At 46.6% G+C, this 8,655-nt stretch overlaps 1 long non-coding RNA gene across 1 annotated transcript; it reads right to left on the minus strand.

Moving 5' to 3' along the window:
- Positions 1-235: 235 nt before the first annotated feature.
- Positions 236-3,244, minus strand: LOC143844199 (uncharacterized). Its single transcript, XR_013233853.1, has 3 exons — positions 765-3,244; positions 526-645; positions 236-394 (listed from the first exon to the last, which is right to left on the minus strand). It is a non-coding gene; the product is annotated as an uncharacterized LOC143844199 (long non-coding RNA).
- Positions 3,245-8,655: the final 5,411 nt, after the last annotated feature.

Genomic DNA, 8,655 nt, shown 5'->3' on the forward strand with positions numbered 1-8,655 from the left:
GAGTGTGGTGTGGGGTTAAATATGTGCGAGTTTAAGAAGTCACACTGGAGTCTTGTTATACAATTTGCAATAACATTTTATTTTAAAAAACATTTTAACAGGGGAAAAACATTAGGGAATGAAACTTGGAGCCCCACCAGCACCACCACCCCCCACCCCCCTGGAAAACCAATTTTTTTTAACAAAAGTGTACATTTAACAGGGGAAAAACATTGGGGAATGAAACTTGGAGCCCCCCCCCCCAACCCCTACCCCAAAACACAAACAGGAAACAAAACTCAGGTCCCACCGCTCCCCTCCCCAGCCCCTTCCATCGCCCTAACTCTCCTGCACAGCCGTCCCACGGTCCCCCTAACTTTGCGCCGGAAGAGCTCTTCGTCCTCCTTCTTCTTAACTGTGGGGAGGGAGAAAAAGTACACATTAGTACCACACATATTTTCAAATTTCTTTAGTTTACATGCATACACTTTTAAGTGGCCTTAGCCACAGTGTGAGAAGAGTTGGGCAGTGGGGAACATAACCTACGCTCTTCCGCCTCCCTCTGTTGCCTGTGCTGCTCAATCTCCCCTTTCAGCTCCGCCACTTGAGCCTCCAGGGAAGTAACTCTGGCCTCCATGGCACGCAGCCTTGCCTCCACAGTTTCAGCTATAGAAATCAAACAAAGAATTTGATCACACTCCAAAAGGAAGCATCACATCAGGCTCCCATATGGCTCCGTGTGGGTACACACACATGGGTCTCCCTCACAGACATAAAACTCTCACCTGCAGCCTGTCCCGAGGTGGAAGGTCCCTCTTCCTCCCCCTCCTCACGCTCAGGTGCTGTTGCCAGCTTGGATGGTGATTGTGTGGCTGGGCAAAGAAAAAGACAAATCATAATTAAAAGCACACAAAACAGAGATGAAACACAGCTGGTGGACACACCACAGTTAGAGTCTAAGCGCATAACCAAAGTGGTTCTACAGTACTGGCTGGCTAAGTCTGAGGGGGTTGACAGCATCTAAATACTTTCTCGAATTTCATTGGGGACAGTAGGGGAAAGAGGCAGCTAGTCATTCCATGCATGTTTAAGGGCAAAACACAACGAGGGCAGCACTCACCCATATGCCTCCTCATGTCCAGGGGGGGCTTCCCAGCCTTCTCCCATATTTTCACCATCTGGTCGTGGAAGACCGTCCTCCCACTTGGCTGCGGGATCCCCCCCCACTGTTCCAGACTGTTTAGGAAGTCCAGCTTAAGGCGCTTGAATTTTGTCCGGACCTGCTCCCAGGTCCGGACATAGCCCCTCTCCCTCAGCTTTGAAGCCAACACCAGGTAGGCACCCTTGGTGTGGCAGTGGGTGCTGGCCATTAGGCGGCCAACACTTTTTGATTGTAGCACCAGCTCCAGAAGTGCCTCAGCCTCGGCGCGCTGCCAGAAGGAGCCCTTCCGTGGCTTCGGCATCTTCGGAATGACGGTTAGGGAACGAACGTGCGTTGCTCCGATCGACCACCCCGTTTTTTAAATGTATCAAAGCTGCCCACCAATAAAATTATTCCTTGGAACATAAGTGGATTGATCCTCCGGTTTGACAGGGGTCGCCAATACTTCCTGGCTACCCGCCTCCCCGAACTTTCCCCATTCAGCGCTTCCGTATTGTGTTTGTCAATTTCAGTGGGGAGTTAGCATTTAGGGCTGTCAAAGTGCTTTTGGACCAGAGAATCCCCGTTTTTTTGCTGGCAAAGTACACAAACCGCACAAGACAAGGTTAAACAAAGAACACAAAACTTTATTCAACAACAGAGTAGGAAAAACAATTAAACACGCCTCCTGTTTCTGTAGATGTGGGTGGCTATGGCGTCCCGAACCTTGCACCCCTCAGCATATATCCTTTTTCTCCTTGCTTCAGGGATGTCCTGTGTATCCTGAAGGACTACAGGTTCAGGTTCGTCCTCAGGGAAGGGGATGTTATGTCCCTTGTCCTCGCATATGTTGTGCAAAATCACACATGCGATTATCAGCGGAGTCACATTGTCAATATGTACATGGAGTCGTGACATTAAACAACGGAACCGTGACTTCAAACGTCCAAAGGCACGCTCCACTACATTCCTTGCCCGGGAGTGACTGAGGTTGTAGTGGCTCTGCACGTCCGTCCTTGGCCGCTTGTAGGGAGTCATGAGCCAGCGTCGTAATGGGTAGGCTCCGTCCCCGAGGACCAACGCCGGCACACGCACGCCCTCAATGGTGGCGGTGGGGTTTCCTGGAACAAAGACCCCTTCGTCCATGGCTTTCCTGAGGTTGGATTCCCTGAAAACAAGGGCATCATGCCTCCTGCCACTCCACCCCACCTCGGCATCGATAAACCGGCCGGAGAAGTCCACTGTTCCTTGCAGGAGAACAGAGCAAAAGTCCTTCCTGTTCCCGTACTCTTTTATGCTTCCCCCGGGGGCACGGATAGGGATGTGGCTTCCATCGACGGCCGCAAAACAATGCGGGAATCCAAGCCTGGCAAACCCGTCCATACTCTGGAATAAGGGAAAGAAAAGAATATAAGCCATTGCATGTCAGCGTGGGGTGTATCGCGTCTTCGTTGCTGACCTGTCAAACAAGAAAAAAAATTTAAAGGGCAAAAGGGAATAGAATGACACTCACCGCTCCAAGCCGGTCTCCGAGGCACACGACTTTGCTGAACAATTCCGCCTCCATGGCGAGGCAGAACTCCTTAAGGATATCGCCAACCGTAGTGACTCCGAGTCCGAATTGCTGGGCTACTGTCCGGAAGTACTGAGGGGTGGCCAAGTACCACAATGCGGCAGCCACCCTTTTTTCAACTGGAACGGGGCGCCGCATGCCAGTGACTTGCCTCTCCATGCGTCCACGTAGAGCCTCCACGAGTTCAAAAAATGTCCCCCTCGACATCCTGAAGTTGGCAATCCAGTGGTCATCATCCCAGCGAGTCCACACAAAATTCTCCCACCAGTCAGAGGATCGTTCGTCCACCCAGAACCGGGGGGGGAACCGGACCTCTGCCAGAGCTTGCCAGCGTTTCTTGGCCGCCATGGTTACCCTTACAGAACGTCTTCTGCTGCTGGTCAGCGTTCCGGCCACCCGTTCTCGGTACTCCGCGATAGCATACGTCCGACGCGACAAGGCGGTATTCATGCGCTGGACCACCGCGAGCATGTAAGCCAGCAATTGAAAAATAAGCCTCTCCATTGCAACGTTGACCTGTGCTGCGGGCAGTAGGCTACGCAAACAAAAGAGTGAGGCCGACCGCGTGTCTGCCCAGGTGCATATAAGCAGGTAACCTGTGGGCGTGTACTGTGGGCGGGGATTAACCAATCAAACATGTCAATGCATCTGGTTCCTAGAAAACAATAGAAAACACGTTCCAAGGGCGCCAATGATTGGACGATAACGCGTTGCTACGGGGTTTCCTGGGTTTTTTAAAAAAAAAGGGAACCCCGACAAGTTCGGCTTTAGGGTCGAGGTCAAAGGTGTGCCTGCAGTTTGATTGACGGGCACGGGAGGCCAGAAGCGCTAAAAAGGGACCTCCTTTGTAGCGATAAGACGGAGAACCGGAAGCCTGTGGGTTACGAAAGTGGCGAGAAGTGAAAGTGCCAAATTCCGCAAAAACCGCAGCTGTGCGTTACGGGCACGGCTAGTTACATTTCGCTACTTGAAGTAGCGCTTTCACAAACGGCAACCAAATAGCAACTTTGAGCTCTGTGCGAAATGGCCCCCAATTAAGACCCTTGGAAAAAGATTCCTCACTGAGGCAATTTTAAGCCTGAGGCAATTTTAAGCTTTAGCTTTCATGGTACTCCCTATGCAACCAAGGTGCTTGTTGGCAGAGATCCCCAATGACCCGACTCTCCTTCACATGTCCATTTTTGAATTTCTGTTTCTCACATAGCTGTTTATGCAGCCTCGCTTGCTTCTTCAGACAGCTCTGATTTTTCATTGGCATTGCTCATGATTGTGCATTTAACAAGCCAGGCGTTCGGATTTCGCACCAATCTTTTGTCTAGCCATAAAATCCTACTGAATGTTTCTCTAAGTTTGCTAAATCAGCTTTCCATGTGTTAAAAAAACTCATTTGATTGCTGTAATCTTCAGCTTTCCACAATATCAAGCATTCCAGTATTATGTGGTCATTTCCCTAAAGTTCCCTTGATTTTCATTTCACCAGTCTTCAAATTAATTTGCTTCTCATTCCCCTGCTTTCTGAAAGAGGAAGTTAGCAGCAAGGTATGTTAGGAATTTCTTCAGTGTTCCATGCATATCAGAATTTGTTTCCCAGCAGATAACAAGGTAGTTGGTTTCTCATTATTACTACTGATTGTAGTACTCATTATTTGGACATCCCAAACACCAGACTGATGTGTTCACAGTTCTAATGAGAGTGTTCAGGTAGTAAGCTGTGCAGTCATCTGGTGGCAGGAAATCTCCGTGTGCCCAATTCCATTGCTAATTTAGAACTGTTCTCGGCTAATGCCCTAATTTTCTACGCAAAAGGATCTTAAAAATATGGAATCGTGTAATTCCCTCATGTGCAGGTCAAACAGTGCACTCTAGAAGAAATGAGATTCTAATGCCTATTCTCGTTGGCTTTAAGCTTAGTGTTTCAAACCTCCAGGTGGGAGCTAGAGAGCACCTGGGATTACAGATGATCTCCAGGCCACAAAGATCAGTTCCCCAAGAGAAAATGGTGGACTCAACAGCATTATACCCTTTTGAAGTTTTTCCCCTCCCCAGACTCTACCCCCCCAAAAAAAAAAAATCTTCAGGTATTCCCCAATATGAAGCTGGCAGCTGTAAAATGCCATATATGTTTTGCTCACCAATGGTCGTCACTAAACAGCATCCCCTTACAGCTTGACGAATTTTACACCTCTCATTCCATTTCATTTAAAAGCTCCTGCTGTATAGATAATCCAGCAGTGAATCGCTGAATCATGGCCAGTACCACTCCATCCCACCCTTCCTTCAAGATGCTGAGTTTGGCACCAGCAGCTGTTGGTGGGTGTAGCTGCCCGCAGTGCAACAAGGGCTAGCCACACACGGCAGTGCAAAAGAGTTATGGCAGGGGTGGGGTAGAAAACTGGCCCTAGAAGGTGTGGAATGAGGGCAGGACTGCAGGCCAGGAGTGCTTTCGTATTATCGCTAGGGCCCTCAAAGGCCGAACCTCGGAGAATGTGTCATGACATGATTCATCAGATTCTGAGCGCACGTTCCAGAGATTTAAAAGAACACTGCACACTTGGACTGTCTGGGAGTCACTGACGGAAAGGGTGAAGGAAGTGTTTGCATTCCTAACTGTTTCAGTGCCACACCGGAGCCGTGTCGTGTTCCTCTCTAAGATTATCTTCTGTCATGTGACTGTGCAGGGCCAGCGAACATAAAAGAAAGAGAAACATTTTCTCCAATGACTTCTGACAGGCGATTGAAGTAGGCCGGTAATTCCTAAAAGGCGGGTATTTTTATACACAGCCCATGTAGGCCATTCTTCTAATTCATGCAGACAAGGAATTTCATAATGTAAATGCTTGACTTAAAAGGTACTGTATTATTCATAAGGACAGCACGGTACGGTTAGAGAGAAAAGATAAGAGATTTTCATTTCCTCCTGATGATATTAGTAATATTCATAAGAGTTTGTCAGGGAATCGAAAAAAAGTGGAAACTCCAAGACAGACAAACTGCCTGATCCCCTTTCAAGTGCCAAACAGAATGAACTCCATGCTGAAAGAAAGGAGCTGACACCACTATAGCATTTTGAAGAATCTGCCCAGAATTAGATTTCCTTTACTCCCATGGAAATGTTTCTGTGTTCACACCAAAGCAATATTGTAGAATCAGAGAGAAGAGAAAACTGCTTCCTAGAAGGTCAGTTCTCAGAAGCAGGGGAAATTAACCCTTCCATTTTATTAATAGCCATATGTTCTCCTCCTTAGTGGCTCAGCCAGTAACAATGAAAGTTGATCTACTGTAATGAAGGTCAGTGTCACATCATCACATGACAGGCTACCAATCTTATGCAGTGATTGGGGTGGGGGGGTATGCCTGTTTGCTTCTCTCTGAAAGCAACAAGCCAAAGCTGGATTTTCTCAGTTTCACTGGAGTAGGAACAGCAGCAGACACTATCGATGAGTTTGCAAGGAGCACACAATGAGAAAATAGCCTCCATCACAGAAGAATCCTTGATTTGGGACCTTCTAACTTATTGTGATTGAACTGAGTTCTTATGGAAGCCATTTTTGTGCAGTATCCTCTTCTTGATCTCAAAATTCTAAACGTGTCCACACACTGAACACATCTGGAAATTCTTGAAACTGTCCTCCTCACCAGTTACGATGAGTGCTGGTCAAGGATGGAGACTCCTGACAGCATTAGAAGTACTGCAGCCTTTCAGTGAAGCTTATCTTTGCCTAACTTCACTGTTACCTGAAATAGATCTGTCTCCTGAATTTATGATGGAGGAATTAGGTATTCTAGGTGACAAGAAATTATGTAGGAGGGGCAACAAGCAAGAAACTCCACCGAAGGATACAGAAAAGGTATCTAGCCAAAAATCTCAGGCAGAGGCAGTCTTAAACATTAATGAAAAGCGTTTTTATTAAAACAAAATAAATGTCCCCAACAATTTAAAGTAAACACAATCATACAGGGAGAGCAAAAGAGGTGATTGGATTTGAAAGGGCATTAAGTTTGAGTCAAAGAAAGTTATAGTTATTGACTGATGTGAAGAAGAGCAGCAGTCTGTCCTGCAAACTGGGTTTTGTGCAAGGAAGCCCAAACATGAAAACAGAGATTACTTCTCTCTGTCCCTTTGTCTCCGTTATGCCAAGGTAAGGGAAAGAGCATACAGCTCAGCCCTTTCCTTGCGCAGATTAATTGTGATAGCCCAAAAGTCTGTTCAGTGAGACTGACCTCACTTAGAGGCAGCATTTTACCTATTCATGGTACCCAAAACTTCTGGGTAGGTTATCCTAGCCTAACCACTCTTGTTCATAGAGAACCAGAAATAGAGGTGTATCATTGTTTCCTCATCCTCTCTAAGTCCCTCTTAATAAAGTACTCTGACTTGACAGATGAATCTTGAACTGGGAACTTTAACCTGTGCAAACTGGATCTGCTTCTACATAGGCAGCGACCAGATTAATAGCTATATAGTAAGCACATTTACTCCATTTAGACTGCAGACTCTGGATTGTTTGGTCTAAAAACAACAATGGATGCATTCTATTTGATTTATTTATACTAGTCTTCTTTGCTTTATAAAACTCCAAAGCTGTAGAGGAGTTTACCTGGAGCTCTCATCAAGGTATAGTTCAGGTTCAGTAGATGTCCAAGGCAAAGTAACAGGTAGGGGAAGTGTGGCAGTTATATAATTCCCAGGTAAACTCAGATACAAGGTATCCTGCCATGAACGATCCTGATTCAAGATAAAAACAGACAAGTACATTTACACTATTAAAAGGGTGCGTGGCTATGACAGGTGGGACACTGAAAATCACCCCAGCAACAGAGGAGCCAATGAAAGTAGCATTCTGAAGCAGTCAAGAGGAGCTGCTTACTGGGCAAAAGGGTCAAGATCTGACAGGGGTCTGGAAGTTATGAGAGGGGTGGGAGAGTCTGGAAAAGGGCTAGGTTAACAGGAGAGTGGGTTAAAAACAAATCCTGGGATTGAATATGTCCTGACTCAAAATAAAGAATTACAGGTGGGAACATACTACTGCTATGGTGGCTACACCTCAAATGGGCTTGAAAGAATCTATCTCTCCCCACTTTGATTTTTTAAATCTCTTATGGGCTAACCACCAAGACCTCTGGATAAAGGCAGCCAGTTCCCTAGCTCATGGCTAAGTCCATTAAGGTAGGAGGAGAAAGGCCATGGACCCCTTTCTGATCTCCCAGGGGCCCCCAGAAATTTACAGGCCCCTGGTTGGGAATCCATGCTAATCAAAGTACTTATTCATAGCCCTCTTTTCCTCCCATCATAGATTTCAAATGGCTTCTAATATAGTTCTCCATTTGGCCCCCAAAACAAAAGCTCTGTGAGGTAGGTTAGGCTGAGAGTTACTGGCACATGACCTAGTGAACTTATATGGCAGAATGGGAATTTGAACCTGGATCTCCAGACAGTCTTACTCAGTGTAAGGAAGTTCCACATGGAACCTTTGAGAATGGCCCAATTACCCTGCAGGTTTGCACAATGTGATCCATGACACTGCTGCCTGGAACGGCAAAACCATGAGAAATTATTAAGCATCTGAAAGGACCATAATACTTGGCAGGCAGAAGATGAAATGTCTGTTAAAGAACCGCCAGCCACATTCAAGTTGCTTCGGCAGTGAGTCAAAACACGACAAAAATCCGTCCTACTCCACCTTTTGCTTTTTTCCCAGCTTTGAATTTCTCTCCTCCCATTATTGGCCAAACTCTACTGCCTTTATTCAGCCTTCTTCCACACTGCCTTGGGATGACTCTTTGCTGAACAAACACCAGGATCCACCTTAATTCAGAGCTATAAAAAACCTTAAACACCCCACCTCTTCGATGAAACATTACACTGAGCCCTCCGGCTGCTCATTCATATGACGAGACATTCTGTGACCTAGATTTCTCCATTCTGATCTCTCCTTAACGCAACTAATTGTTCCTTTCCTGC

Source organism: Paroedura picta, chromosome 9, assembly GCF_049243985.1.
Source record: "Paroedura picta isolate Pp20150507F chromosome 9, Ppicta_v3.0, whole genome shotgun sequence".
Classification (NCBI taxonomy): domain Eukaryota; kingdom Metazoa; phylum Chordata; class Lepidosauria; order Squamata; family Gekkonidae; genus Paroedura; species Paroedura picta.